Genomic DNA, 15,624 nt, shown 5'->3' on the forward strand with positions numbered 1-15,624 from the left:
TTACCAAGCGGACCTGCCTATGAAGAGTCAAAATGAGATGTAAACTAAGTTTAGTTCTTTTGTATTGAAACGAAGATGGGAACATGAAAAACAAAGACAAATACAACAAAAATAACACCGCTACAGAGAGCTGTTCAAGAATGACGCGGAAAAAGACGTATGATTCTGCTGGCCAGATAGCGCCTGATGATAATAATTAGCTGGGAATAGCGGCTAGGCAATCACTTCTATTGTTTATAATATTACTACACTTCTATAGGATGTTAATAATCAATAAAAATAGTTTTTAAGTTATTGTCTAAAATCCTTTGAACATCGCTCTATTGCTACCACTCGAATCCATTTTGGGCAAATGCGGCAGCTTTGTTTGAATGAAATGTTCTTGTCGATGATGTCGCTTTGTAAAACACTGAAGTGTAACAAGCTCTTTGTAGCCGTCTTTCTCGTTTCAATGCTACCAAATAAATATATGTTTAACGAACTGATTAGAGATGGCGTGAACGATTGAGATTGGTATACAAAAAGTCATCAAAATTCATATACGGCATTACCCACTTGGTTTTTATGTAATTGATGCGAAAGCAAACAAATTGGTACAGTTGGAATTTTTCATTTGCTTCCATACGAAATGTACGTCTCTCAGAGTGGTTGTATGTTGAAATAATTTGACTACGACTGGCGTCACAGTGTCGCATTGAAACTGATGCAGATAAGCTGAGATGACCATTTTTGCACAACTCAATGAATATAAACTCATAACTGGTTACGAAAAAACAAAAGCACAACTCAAAGTAGAAAAAAAAATGTGCAAATGTTGATTCGTAATTGAAAAAAGAATAATGGGTCTATTTTGTTTTATTTGACATTCGTCTCTTTTTTTTTCGTATTCAACCAAATTCCTTTTTTCGCATTCGCTGCGGATAACATTTGATTACGTTCCGATTCATTATCCATTTCAATTTAGCGAACTTTTATCCATATAAATGCATGAAGTAACACCAAAATGTATCAACATATAATAAATTCAATTGCGTTTTTATGTATCTATTCAAAGTTGCCGTACGTTGGGGGGCATGAATTAATTGTATTTACAATAAAGAAGAAACGGAATGTTAGACGAGAAAAGCTTCAAAAGCTGATAAGGCAAAGTCGTCTTAATAATATCACAGCTAAATATTAGGAGGATGTTTGACTAATAGCAGCAAAGTGACAGCAATGGTCTCAGCAAAGACTGAACATATAACCATATAGGAAAACATACTGCATCTTAACTACAGAGAACATACGATGAAAAGAAAAGTGTGCACATGTGAGATTTGAACAACACGTGTGAAATACGGAATATGGCCTTCATTTCTCATTTTTCTTTCCCCTATGTCGTGCTTGTTGTTCTTCGTTTTTGTGCACTTCATGAACTTATATTCATTTTCTTTCTTCTTTTTTCCCTCTTTCACATTTTTTTCCATTTATTTTCCTTGCCTGTGGCTTTTATATATGTTTCTAGACGTTTTGGTATCGCATTCAGATAATAATACTTCTTACGACTTGCTCGTACTATCGAGTGGAGAAATATAACTGAATTCTATTTGCTATACAATGTCTACACTTTTGGGTCCTGATAGCTAAATAGTAACAAGGCCACAATAAGAAATCAAGTAAATAAAAAAGTTATTTAGAAATATTCTTAAAAAATCTAAAATCTATTGCTTCGGTTATACCTAGTTGTACAGTATATAATTTAGACAAGCGCAATTTTGGCAGATACTACAACATCTACGCAAAACAGGCTTACTACAACAATTTAAATATTAAGTCTTTTATTTTTGCTATATTTTTACGTTGAAGAAAGCCTGTTTTACACAGATGGCGTTTTTCTGTAAGATATGTGACGTCACAATTTCAAAATTAATGTGCAATCTCGCTAATAATCAAAAAGTACCACAACTGCCACATGAATTTCAATTTAATTCTCAACTGCCCGACTATGCTATAGAAATTGCAATCTTGTATAATGTGTGATTTTTTTTATTATAAAATGTGATATAGTCTTTAGCGATCTATGCATTGTTTCTTGTTAAAAAAAATTCATCTATTGTAGTTTTCACAATCTAAAAAAAAAATCAATGACACACTGTATGTCAAAGTAAGAATTGACCTAAAAATTCAATTGCAAAAAGTTGCATAAATCGACATACATGTTATCGACAATGATACATGCCCTTCCAAACATTGCTCATTATGAATCAAATTAAGACAGTCAGTTTTTGGCGTTAATACAACAAATAAATTACATATATAACAAAAACTCCGTGTTCCACTTTTATGGACCCAACTTACAAGTCGACTTTTTATTCAGACCCAATCAATTGTGAAATTATTCGCACCAATGCACATGAACACACTAACTCCGTCTGTGTGTGTGTGTTACACTTAATTGCTTAGTGTGTATTGGTGTGAATTGCGATGGCTTACTAAGTAGCGATTTGGTATGATTCTAGTCTCAATCCGATTTGAAGATGAAGAAAATTTATATTTTTTTTTATTTGCGTGCTCAATTGCGAGAGAGTTTGGCGTGCAAAGCGGGGGCGACATTTTTTCATATTTGACATCAAATCATAAATGCGAAATTGTATATTTCTTCTTTGGAGTTGTCGAAATTTCAGATCCCGAATCGTTTATACATATGTATGTTATATGGATGCTACGGCGCTGTTAGATGGGACATTTTATTTTCATTTGCAAGGTTTTTTCATATATTAATGTCAGTAATCTTACTCATTATCTTGGTTGCTTGTTCACATCGCGTAACCCAGTATTTATAATATTATCCCATTTGATTCCATTCTATTTCTGAAAGATTAACTGCATTCTTTTCGTATAATGAATGAATTTATCAAGGATCTTGTGTGAGGCGATGTATTTATTCTAAACAAATACTAGTGACAGAAACGTTTCACTAAAGCTTTTATATTACATTGAGTTTTAATGGCAAATGAAAAGAGAAAAATCTTCAGAAACTCTGATATTTTTTGTATTGTTGCACATATCCCAATCGAATCCGTCTCAGTAGTCATACATATAGTTTTATTTGCAACGCAAAATGGGCTAACATTTATAAAGCTTATCACTACTCGTTTGAAAGTGAGGTCCTAGTAGGGTGTTATAGAAACATCCAAAGAATTCAAGTTTGGTTTTAATTTGACTTTATTCCGTCCATTCTTGTTTAAATCCAAATTCATATATTACAGGAAAAAATTAGTCAGGCGGACTCATTAAAAAACCTGATACATTATAATAAACGGTAAAATAATCTTTGTAATTTTTTTGCTGCCGAGTTATTTGTTCATCCCTAAATACACTTGTTTTTAAATTATTCGATTGCGATGAATCCACGATTTTCTCCAAATCTTGCACCCACTCACCGATGTCCTCAAGACCTTGATCAAATAAAAAAATATCTATTTATCTCATATTCAGTCACTTTAGATAGCATCAAATACAAACAATATTTACCATTTCGAGGGCAATTGAATATATCCGTCAAGATATCATATAAATTAAAACCACCGCCCCACCAAAAAACGTAGTATATACCAAAAAAACGTATTATACGTTCCGAAGAGTATTTTCCTTCAGTTAGTCCGACACATTGATTGATCTAGGAAAATATTACCGTTAAATATTGTTCCAAAATTTTAATATTTAGAGTTTTCATTTACCCCAACAATTTTGATCAGGGGAGCCCCAAAAAACGAATGCATTTGAGTGTAATCTGATTTTTACAGTTACTTTTTATTATTTTGTCGCAATAGAAATCAGTTCTCACTAAGAGAAATTATTCAAAAGTATAGAAAATATCAGAAAAATAGAAAAGTAAAAAAGCATGTACTTACGAAAGTCCGTTAACACACAAGAATTTAATTGGATCTCCTTCGTAGTGGAAATAATCGATGTTAGATGGGCCACATTCTCTATCATATGATGTGCAACAAGGGTTCAAAAAGTCGCCAATAACATGGCACCCATTAGAAGATAGTACAAAAATGATTGTACACAAGAAAATGATCATCTTAACGTCGTAGCGCTATTAATTGGATCTATATCAAAATGGAATTTGTGGTTAAATTACAAAACATTTCTTTTTATTCAAAACTTGAGAATGTTGAATGTTCAAACCATACATTAAGTCTAGCTAGCTATTTATATCAGACGCTTCGCTCAGACGCTGTGAATACTGGATATAACCAGAGCTGGTATTTTCAAACTGGTAGTGCGCACACACATTTACTTGATGTGATAACAACATCCAGGATCTGAGCGGCTTTTATACTATAATTTGGTCAGTAAAAATGAGGTGATCGTCATAAAAGTATTTTGGATAGAATTCCAGAATATTTCTTTATAACGTAAGAAATTTCGTACAAATATTTTCTACTTTACCAAGTCGTAACAGAAACGGAACGAAAAAAGTACACATGTGATGTGGACGTGAAAAGTTTTCATATGGCACATTTTCATAATTCAAAATGTTCATTTACATTGTGCTAATTTGTCTCGAATATTCTTTATAATGAAGCCATTTCACGTTAATCCACGTTTAAACTAGATGACATTTAAAAGGTCATATTCATGGAAACAAATGTGAACAGTTGTTATATATTAAAACATTTATCAGAAGAACATAAGAAGAGTTTTTCGAGAGTAAAATATTTTCGTCATGCATTGATTATGCGCCAATGAAAACGTGTAATTTAGAGATAATTTGTGAATTGTATATTTGAATGGGGTAGAATAAAAACTACTTCTCGAAAAATTGCTATTTTAAAACGAAACCTAAAAAAAATTTCAATAAAAAGTGAATCAATTTTTTTTTGTCCAATTGAAGTGAATCAAGAAAATTTTGTTCAATAAAAGTGAACCAAAAAAAAAATTTCACTCGGTTTTTTCAGTGTAAAATACACTAAAATGAATTTTTTTTTTGGGTTCACTTTTATTGAACAATTTTTTTTTGGTTCACTTCAATTGGACGAAAAAAAATTGATTCACTTTTAATCGAAAGTTTTTTTTAGGTTTCGTGTTTAAACATTTTTCGAGAAGTAGTTTTTATTCTACCCCATTCATTTATATTTCTACAATTGATGAGAACAATTAGCCAGATATGCAAGCTCGATATGAATGATCAAGATACAAAAATTATTCGCAAAAAATAAAAAAAGTTAAAATTGGCAATTGAGTTACACTTTATTGTTTGAATATTTGGTATACTTATCATTTATTTGATGATTACACTTAACAATCATTTTGTATGACGATCGAAAGATTCACAAATTATGTGAAATAAAATCAAAAGTTTAAATAATATTTTGTTTAAAATTACGGTGAAATGTGGAATTTTGGCAGAGACATTTTTAGAAATGGATCGATTGAGAACTTACATATTTTTACTCCTTAAACCGACAACTCTAAATAGCTCCTTTATTTACTCTTCTTGAGTTCTGTGTATATAGAGAGTATATAATCTGTTGTGTATTAAATCAGAAAAAAATCAGATTTATGCAACTAAGGTAAATCTTAATGCGATGTGGTACAGATATTATTTTATCAATTTAACAACAAAAAATGCATAAAGTTTTTCTCATGATTACACCTTCGGTCACCAAATTTATACCTACGAAGATATATCGTTCAGAAACGATAATAGATCATTCTTCACCAACCCCAATTATCCTTTTAAGTCAGATTTTGATTTATGTTTCTGTGCAAAGACTTATGTTGCTAGCCATGTACTGGCGCTTCCTATATAATTTATATAAACATTTTGGACTCGTTAATGTTCTTCTTCTTCAAAAAATGTATGCATTCCAACCTATTTTTAAGTCTTCTTTTCAATCGAATAAAACAAATAAAAATTCAATAAGTAGATAAAATTTTCTTTATAAAGAGAATGTAAATAAAACAAGATGAATCAGAGAATGTCAAACAAGCTTTCGATAAAAAAAATAAGTAATTAATACTGGTGGACGCTCGTATTGTATACTTCCAACACAAATTTTTGTTGAAGAATCCACCTATCAAAGACATCGACGATTTTTTTACTAGTGCTGTGTTGACACAGTTCGAGCGAACTATATAGTTGTATTGCAAACGTAATAGTACAAAGGAATTTTTTTTCTGACTCCAATTCAGTGCATGCGTGTGTATTACACGAGCAACTACGATTGACAAGATGTCAAGTGCAGAATATGCAATACATACGGACACACAAAGTCGGAGTTAGTGTGCTCCTGTGTATTCGTCATATAGTTTACCACTGGTGAATCACGAGAGCTATCATACAGATTCGCTTTGTAGAATTTTCTGTTTCAGAAAATCCGTAATAGAGGTCTCATGCATAGATCTTCAATTAAAAAAAATCTCCGATAATAGCGTCAACCGACGAGATTCGCGAAGCCATTGTTTCAAATGAAATTTAAATTAAAGCTTTCATGGTTCTAAGGTTATGCCAGAAATCAAATTGTGAAAATTTCCGCGAAACCGAACGCCCCTTTATCGAACTCAGAACGAGGTTTGACTAAAACTGGTAATTCTCAAAAAGTGTATCCAGGCCCACAGGCTCCCTATGTCTTAACATTGCAATGATATTTTAAGGACAGAATATGGCCCCAGGTGGTGTATAGTCAACTTTTCCTTCATTTGATACTTGTTTTAGTTAAATGAGTGCAAAATAATGCATACACAAAGCAAACAATAGATGGCGCCTCTGTAAAGACATCGTTGCCTTAGATATGGGGCTGGTGTATCAGTCTGCCCCCAATTCCCTTATAATTAATTAACTATGTAAATAACATAAATTATAATTGGGCATTGGTTCTTTTTTTTGATATTCAAAATAGGTTTGATAAGTTCGAATGCAATGAAACGTTATAATTTAAAAAAAAATAAAAGTTTCAATGAACAATAATACCTTTTTTGATTTAACATTGAAAGTCGATGGCACAGTGAAAGAAAACCAATTCAATTTTTTTATATTATTCGATAGGTTGTAGACATGTATGTGTGTATATAATAAGCCGGGTGTGAACCATGCCTAAAAAGGCAAAGAAATTCATTCGCCCAGAAAATTACATTTTTCCCCGAGATAAAATAAAATAAAGAACGAAAGAAGCAGTAAATGGCATCAGAAGAAGTGTGAACAAATTTAAGGTAACTAGATGTTTGAGAAATATTTGCTAACGTTAACGTTTGCTGTATATTTTCATGTATATACTTTATCTTCGTCTATTTTCATGTGATTTTTACGAATGAGTGAATTAATCTCGTCAAATCAAATACTCTTCTTACCGAATGCGAAATTCCTCGAGATTTGTTGAGTTTTGTGAATCTTTTGAGATTTCATTCAGATGAAATATTCAGTTTCCGTTTTCAATATTCACTTGTTTATTCCACACAGCTGGAAAATATGTCGCTTGCATTGATTAACATTTATAACTTAATGTAATCTCAGCGTTTTAAAAATTGAATCATAACTGGTGGTATAAATATTGATGCTTTTCGATTTTTTTCATCACTTTCAATCGTTATTACAAACCGGTTCAAAACTAATTATTCTATGCTAGCAAAATTCTTTGTTTTAAAATAATTTGAAGCAGCATCAACAAATGCTCATAGTTAAATTAAAATTATTTGCTGTGAATGACAAATTAATCTCTAAATGGTTTGTAAATCGTACGTATAAAATATTCGAAAACACTCAATTTACTTTATCATATCTTATGTGCTTTGCAAATACAAAGTACTGAATATTTTAATGTCTCTTTATCATATATGATATCTAGATGTGCCTTTGTGCAAATGACTTATATCGACTATGCTGATTCAATTGATTTGAATTTTTTCGAAATATTTCCAATTTACCCGCAATCGATTCATTTTAATGTCGCAAATCGAAATAGTTTGTCTGAAGATTCACTGGGATTGGTGTCTCTCCTCCAGATATCATCATTAATTAAGCAACTAAATATAATCTTTATGTGTAATTTTTTTTATCTAAAAAAGGCTTTCTATCCAACTCAATACTTTTGGAAGTCGCATTTTTTTGCTCATTCGGAAATACAATGCGTTTTACTTTTCCATTAAAGCTCCAAAAAAAATGCAGATATTCATCGGCAAATCTGTTTATTCTTTATGTAACATTGATTTTCCGAATTCGGTGCAAACGTTGAAAACTTTGGACAAACGAGATAACGATGTTTCCCCATTTCGTAAGACGTTTCTCATTCCATTTCCTTTTAAATTTATTCTCGTTCATTTCTCTTTTGCCACCATTCTTAATTTCATGGAGCAAGAAACAGCCCATTGCAATCATACCACGTGCACGTAGTCGCGCTTGGCATTTCTCATTTTATCTTCCAGTTCTAACCGAACCGACAGCATCTTGTACGTAATATGTATTAAAATTGTATTATTACATTTTTCAAATAAAAGAACATTCAATGTAGTGAACAACATTAAGCAATCAACACAAGTGGAACAAATAAAAGTAGAATTATAATATTTAAATTGAAAATTGTTATCGCATATTTTTAACTTCAAAACATAATGCTAAATGGACACAGACTAAAAAAAATGAACCATTCCGAAAGGCATAGCTAACTTTAATGCAAAAGTTTCAAAATTTAAAATGGTTCATTGAAATATTATGGCCCCCCATATTTGACAAACAGCACATTTTTCAGGTTCAAGTTTCTTGAAATTTGAGGATATTCAGAAGAAATCGACTATGAATTTCAATATATGACGGATTAATTCTGGGATTTGTGCAGAAATAATGTTTGTGAAATTTGAGTCGAATTCGAAACATTGACAACTGACACAATAATTACTAGATTTGAATAAAATACCAAAAAAACGCCTTGACAAGTCGTATAATGTAATTCTAATTATTTGAATCGCTCAATTTTCAAGTTAATTGCAGAAAAAAACATATGGACCGTTATATTGGTTTATTCTACATTATAATTGGTAATGAACACATTCCTTGGGAACTCACCTACCGTTTAAATAAATGAATATATTTAGCTACAATTTCGGATGTGCATAATAGAATATGTGCATAGAATTTTTCATCTGTTAAAATTACTTATTTACTTGTATGTCATTTAAATCAAATAAAAAAACATCCTCCGTCTGAGGTGAAGAAAGAGTGACAAAACCAAAGTGTGAAACACAAAATTTCTAATATCAATTTTATAACGAAAATAGTTGGTATAGATAATTTTTCTGTGTACTCATAGCGAAGTTGGTAGTACGCTTGGTATGCTTAGTCTTTTGCTTAATGTGAAACGTAGTTTTATACATTAAGCTATGGAATAGTAAGATATATATATATGTTTGTTCAGTGATTTTAGAGAAAACCAGAAAAGATAGAGAGTTCGGGTTTTCGGCATTCGATAGGGCATAAAAAACCCTCCAGACGTATTTTTTATTTTCCCCATAAGTGCTCCCCATTTAATTTTTTCATTCATGGACCCTCTTTTTTGGATTCCACTTTGAAAAATATTTCGATTCCACTCACCATTTATTGAGTGGATAACGAATGGATTCGGGTGGAATTATTTTTCTCCGCAACTTTATTGGGTGGATAAACGATGGAATAAATGAGTTTTACTTCAGTGTTAATTTGATTACTTTGGATCTAGATGAAACTTGTTGAAAAAAAGTTGGAGACACCCGAGGCACCAAATTGTTTTAGATTCCTTATAAAATTACCTTTCGAATGGTATATAAATTATGGAGTTTCCGGCAGGTTTGATGGCATTTTACGCTGGCCGTTTGGCCGAAATATGAAAAATTATGAGAAAAATCGGCTTCCGAATCTTATAGCAAGCAACCTAGTTCTATGATTTTGATGAAACTTTGCCAGATGATAGCTCTTGGAACCCTCTTTCCAACGGTATATAGGTTATTAGCCAATCGAACTTGTGGATGTGTTTCCCAGGTGGCCGTAGATTGACGCTAGTGATATATCAATGATACTATTGATAGTTCGATATGAATAGCGTGCTATTGGTACATTTTAATTTTGTGACAACAACAATTTGGCTCTTCAATATTTTACCGCAAATGTAGAATCTAAAATATCAAAATAGAGCTCTATATTTGAAGGAATATATTGAAGAGAAATAATTGTTGTTGTCACAAAATTGAAATATACCAATAGCACGATATTCATATCGTACTATCAATAGTATCATGATATATCACTAGCGTCATTCTATTCACTGCAAATTAGTGAAAATATTTGCAAAGTCAACTTTCAAGGGGAAATTTATTGCGGCATTTTCCTCTGATTACTTTGAATTTTAACATCTGAGTTTTCTGAGAGTAGTTTATGGGGTTTACTGCCTTTTTGAAGCTCAACTCCATAGGTGGCAATATAGCCAAAATGAGAAAAATATAGGTAAAGTACATTTTCGAGCTTCATTGCAAGCAACCTAGTTCTATGATTTTGATTAAATTTCGCCAGATGATAGCTCCCAAAGTCCTCTTTCTAACGCTATATAGCTTATTAGCCAATCAAACTTGTGAAGAGTTTTGGAATTTCAATTTAATTATGGCATTGACAAAAACCTTAGAGAAAAACGAAATCCATGTGATGCATTTATTAGGTAGTTCTGGACGTTCTCATTTCAGTAATTGAATTGAACGATTTCACCATTTTTAGATCATCAGCGCAGCTTTTAAGAAAACCATCTATATAATTTATAGGATTTACTAACTTTTTGAAGTGGGAGCGCATAGGTAGTCGTTGAGGCAATATGAGGAAAATATTGGCAAAATCAATTTTCAAGGTGTAATTTATTTTAAAAAAATTGTGGCAAAAAATTCAAAATATGAATGTCGAGTAGTTTGTTTTTCTTAGTAGTACGGTTCCACGTTTCACATTAAGCTCTACGGCCAAAAACTGGCAGTGTATCGTTTTCATGTGTCTGAATCAGGATAAAGTTAGATTTTTTGCAGACTCAAACTCGGTGAATTCGTCCAGTTTTAACACTGAAACTGTTTTCGACCAGGATAAAATGCCATTTACTCTGCTTCTGAGTATAGTTACCTCAACCGACTAAGTTTATACATGAACTGTCTCATAAATACACAAAGACTTATTTTTGGATTATCTTTATTTGATATTTCAATAGATGGTAAAATCCAATTACATGCAAAATACATCACTTTACTGAAGTATTTTAGTAGAATTGAATACCAAATTCAATTTATAAATTTTCAAGAATTTATAATTCAAAATTTATTATAAGATTGATTCCGATTATTATTGTTGATCGTTTTTCTGTTCTAATTTACATATTCTATTATTCAATTCACATTTGTAAAAGTAAGAAATATCACTTTCGGTCATTTAAATAAAACGTACGAACTTTGTTGTACTGTGAGTGTGATTATACTAAACTTGGCTCAACTTCATTCTGAAATGATTGGTTGAATGGAGCAAATAAATGAATTCTATTGTCCTTCATAATATTCGGATCAATCGTTTGGCTTGATTTGATCCAAAAAAAAAAAAAGAACGAGAGAATAGCAGCGGACATATGCAAGAGTCAACGATATTCTTAGTGCTACACCAGTGCAGTACAAAGCATAGAGCACATAGCACAGTGAAGAGCTAGATGGATGGCAATTCATAGCCCAACTAAAGTTGTTGTTTTTTTTCTTCCTCTACGAAGTGTAAATGGAAGGATACCTATTTACCCGTATACACATATACTAGCGTCGAGGAAAACTCAACTGAACCGAATTACCCTTTGCTGTTGGTTTTTAGCGCAAACAACAATGCACATGCGTTTGATTAGCATGGAATTGGAATTTTGGCGGCAGTATGTCTTTCGATACCATGTAGACAACACACAATTCAGCGTTTCAGTTCGTAAAACTATGCATAAAGCATTTTCGGTTGTGCTTATAACGTAAACTTCCATTCACGAAAACGTCGAACACTTCTTTGTACGGAGAGTGAAAAAAAAAAATCTGGAGCAACAAAAAATGGTATATTTCATCAAATTGTTATACTGTTTATCTCACTATTGACGTTGCTCCCGTGATTGAAGCTATACCAAAATTTTAGTCTTTTGTGATAGATGTTGGTTTATTTTCAGTCATATAGTGTCTACCAATTGGTTTTATGACCGTTATCAGTTTGTGGTGTCTCTCTTTTTTTTATGTGTTTTTGGTAGTGATGAATTATCTAATATGAACGGCACCGTTTCTTCAGTGGTCATGCAAACACTTCATTTGCATAAAAGTCAAATAGTGCTAACAAACAATCGTTTTGGGAAAAATTATAAAATTTTCACCGAGTATGTAAATTAAAAGTGGATGTTCGGTGTGAACTGTTTATGAGTAAATTTGGTCTTTATTTATTCTATTATTTTTGTGATTGGCCACTGTGTTTCATTCATCACGGTCACTGACGACGTAGTTGTACTATATTTTCCCAGTGGTGGCTCTATTTATTATTTTACCAACAATATTTGCTTATTTGATTTTTAGTCTCATATTTTTTGGTGTGAGTGTGCATACAATATTGAAAGTTGGCAAAAAGTGCAAAACATTTTTTTTTTGTTACCGTTCATATTACAATTAAATGAAATATATTTTATAAATGTGTTGACAATCAAGAAAAAAAAAGACGGAACTTGAGTATTTGATGAATAGCAATAAAAACAACTATAGCTGAAAATGATAAAAATGTCCAAGTAATATAAAATTCTTATCGCTTTTACTTCGTAAAAAAAAAATGTTCGGAAAACGGGCAAAAATGCGGAAAATACGAACACTAAAATGTTCGAAATAAAGCCGACAAAAAAACAGTGAAAACCATCGGCCAAAAAAGAGTAAATAAAAAATGTCGAAAGGTAGTGAATTTGAGTTGAATAAAAGATTTGTGCGCTTTATAGATATACAATAGTCACAATCAAAATTTCAAACATAGGATACAATATATTTCATCGCAACGCAAGTTTTTATTTTTCATTTCAATTTATTGATTTTCATATTTCTTCAAAATTGGATGGCTTTTTTTTTTCAAGACAATTAATACGAAATATTATCGACGAAATAATGCCAAATACATAAAAAGTATACGTTCAATCTAAGTTATTTCGATGTTTTTAACGTAATATCCTATATTTTCGCAATAATTTGTAAACCATTTATAAATTATAATTATGTTGGGATACCATTTTCGAACACAATATTTATGTGTAAATTACATTAGCTGATGGCAATTGATTGTTTGGAAATGGACACTTTAAGGCTTTAGCGTGATTGGCTGTTTAATTTAAAAAGTTTATAATTTTCTCCGCATAGAGGTAGACTTTTAGCACACAAACATTTGTTTTTTGAATTGAATAAAGGAAACATGGTATAATGTGTGTATATAATAATAACATAATTTCATTCCAAGCGAAAATTTACTCACACATATACCATAAGTACTTTGAAAATTGATAATAACATTAAGACAGCGACAGCGAGCACAAAGTTTTAAATAACGAAGAGGCGGGAGAACTGCACACAAAAAACAGAAGTAGTAGAAATGTTTAAATGTATTGGTATATTGCAAATTTACCAATAGTTTTTAAAATATCTTTTGGTATGAAAATTCATACAATCGTCACTACAACATAATTGACACTTGTTTTGGCGCGATGGACCAAATGTCAACTGCGCTGTTGTAATGACGATTGTATGAAAATATCAATGGATATTTTAACAACTATTGGTAAATTTGCAATATACCAATACATTCAAACATTTCTACTGCTACTGTTTTTTGTGTGTATATATTATATGCAACCGTTTAATTTATTTTCAAAATATTATATACTTTGATACATACAACAATCCAATGAAAAAAAAAAACTATCACTTGCTTATGTAAAAAAGAAAATTGAATGGGATTTTACCGAACGTTCAAACTATTTGCCACAGATTGTTGTCCGTCAAATGAACAATGTATATAATGTATTTTTTAAATCTTACCAGTATGGTGAAAGTCATTTTTACTATGATTTGTTGTGACTCTTTTATTTGGCAACATTTCAACATGGAACTTATTGACCATTTGAACACACAGTTTTGACAATTTTGACATAAAATGACGCATACAGTACAAGTGGACTCAGCATTTTCAGCATTTTTCTCGGATACATTCAATGTCACACAACATTTAAATGTACAAAATAGATGATATTTATGAAATATCTATCTATATTACTCTATACCTATAGAAATTGAATTGCAATTTAATGAAAATGAACAAGAAGTTTCACATTTTCTACATGATTTCGACTTAAAATTTATGAATATTTGGATTTTTTTATCACATTGCTTCATTCATTTCAAGTTCTTCCAATGAAAAACCTTTCGCGCTTTCAAAGTTTTCGTAACAATACAAGTTCTTAATGACACAGTACGCGCTTTAGAATTTGGAAGTCTTGAAATTGGAATCCCAACTGGAGAGATATTTTCAAACCTTTGCAGAAGAAAATCGCTATTTTTCACAATATCAATTCTTAAACACCTTCGAAAAAAAAAACCCACCTAAATAAAAAAAAACCTTATGGATGTACTATTTATCTACGTTGTAATTGATGAAACCATATTTGTCACGTTTTATCACGTCTACATCTATCAATTTTTCTGTAGCAAATGTGATGTGTCGCCACGCAAATAGGATATATTCGAAAACTAGATAATCTCAAATTCGACAAGCCAAATCAATGCGAATACATTTTGAATGTGCACGATAAACGAGTATTTTATACTCAATGTGCGCATATATCGCATTTTTGCCATTTACCATTCATCGATGAAATTGTGAAACTAGTAGCAACATTTTTTTTTATTCGCAGCTTTTTGCCATTATGCTTTTGAATGAATTAAATCGTAATATGACTGGAAAACGGTAACATAAATCAAATTCGGGGTTGAAATCAACAAGAACGAAATCAACGAAATACGAGAGAGAGTGAGATGAAAACAAATTTGTAAAGTAAATTGTTTTTGCAAGCGTAAAATTTATTTGCTCGAATTCTTTTCTCAAAATAATATCATTAGAAAGGAAAACGAAAAGTCATTTCAAAGCCAAAATTGAATTTGAGTGGTAAAAAAAGAAGAGAAGCGTGATACCAGAGACTTTAAACCACGTAAAATCATACGCAAAAACATGTAGCTCATTCCAGAATGGAGTGTTTCAAATCAACATGTTTAATAAATGGTTTTAAAAAAACCTCTGTTGGGTTGAAGAACGAGTGACGAAACTTCTGGTATCGATTTTGGGACGAAAATAGTTGGTAGATAATTTTTCACTGTTTTCAAAATGTATTATCGCACATTCAAAATAACATTTAATGAATTTAGTCGGGAACAAGTCAACCAATTTTCACGATTTGAACCAAGGACTTTCCAAATACATCAATCGCGATGAAAGGTCCTCCAATGTGGTTTCGTTACTCGTCCGTTATGATGTAAAAAGAGATGATTCAAATTGTTTACATCTCCTTGTCAATTTATGGATTTTTCATTGAAAGACACAATCCAGTGATCCCA

The 15,624-nt window shown here is 31.4% G+C and overlaps 1 long non-coding RNA gene across 1 annotated transcript; it reads right to left on the reverse strand.

Moving 5' to 3' along the window:
- Positions 1-3,326: 3,326 nt before the first annotated feature.
- Positions 3,327-3,825, reverse strand: LOC116338546. The gene is made up of 3 exons (XR_004200903.1): positions 3,720-3,825; positions 3,514-3,658; positions 3,327-3,437 (listed from the first exon to the last, which is right to left on the reverse strand). It is a non-coding gene; the product is annotated as an uncharacterized LOC116338546 (long non-coding RNA).
- Positions 3,826-15,624: the final 11,799 nt, after the last annotated feature.

The sequence above is a fragment of the Contarinia nasturtii genome, unplaced genomic scaffold (genome assembly GCF_009176525.2).
Source record: "Contarinia nasturtii isolate CC-2019 unplaced genomic scaffold, AAFC_CNas_1.1 Cnas_scaffold_78, whole genome shotgun sequence".
Classification (NCBI taxonomy): domain Eukaryota; kingdom Metazoa; phylum Arthropoda; class Insecta; order Diptera; family Cecidomyiidae; genus Contarinia; species Contarinia nasturtii.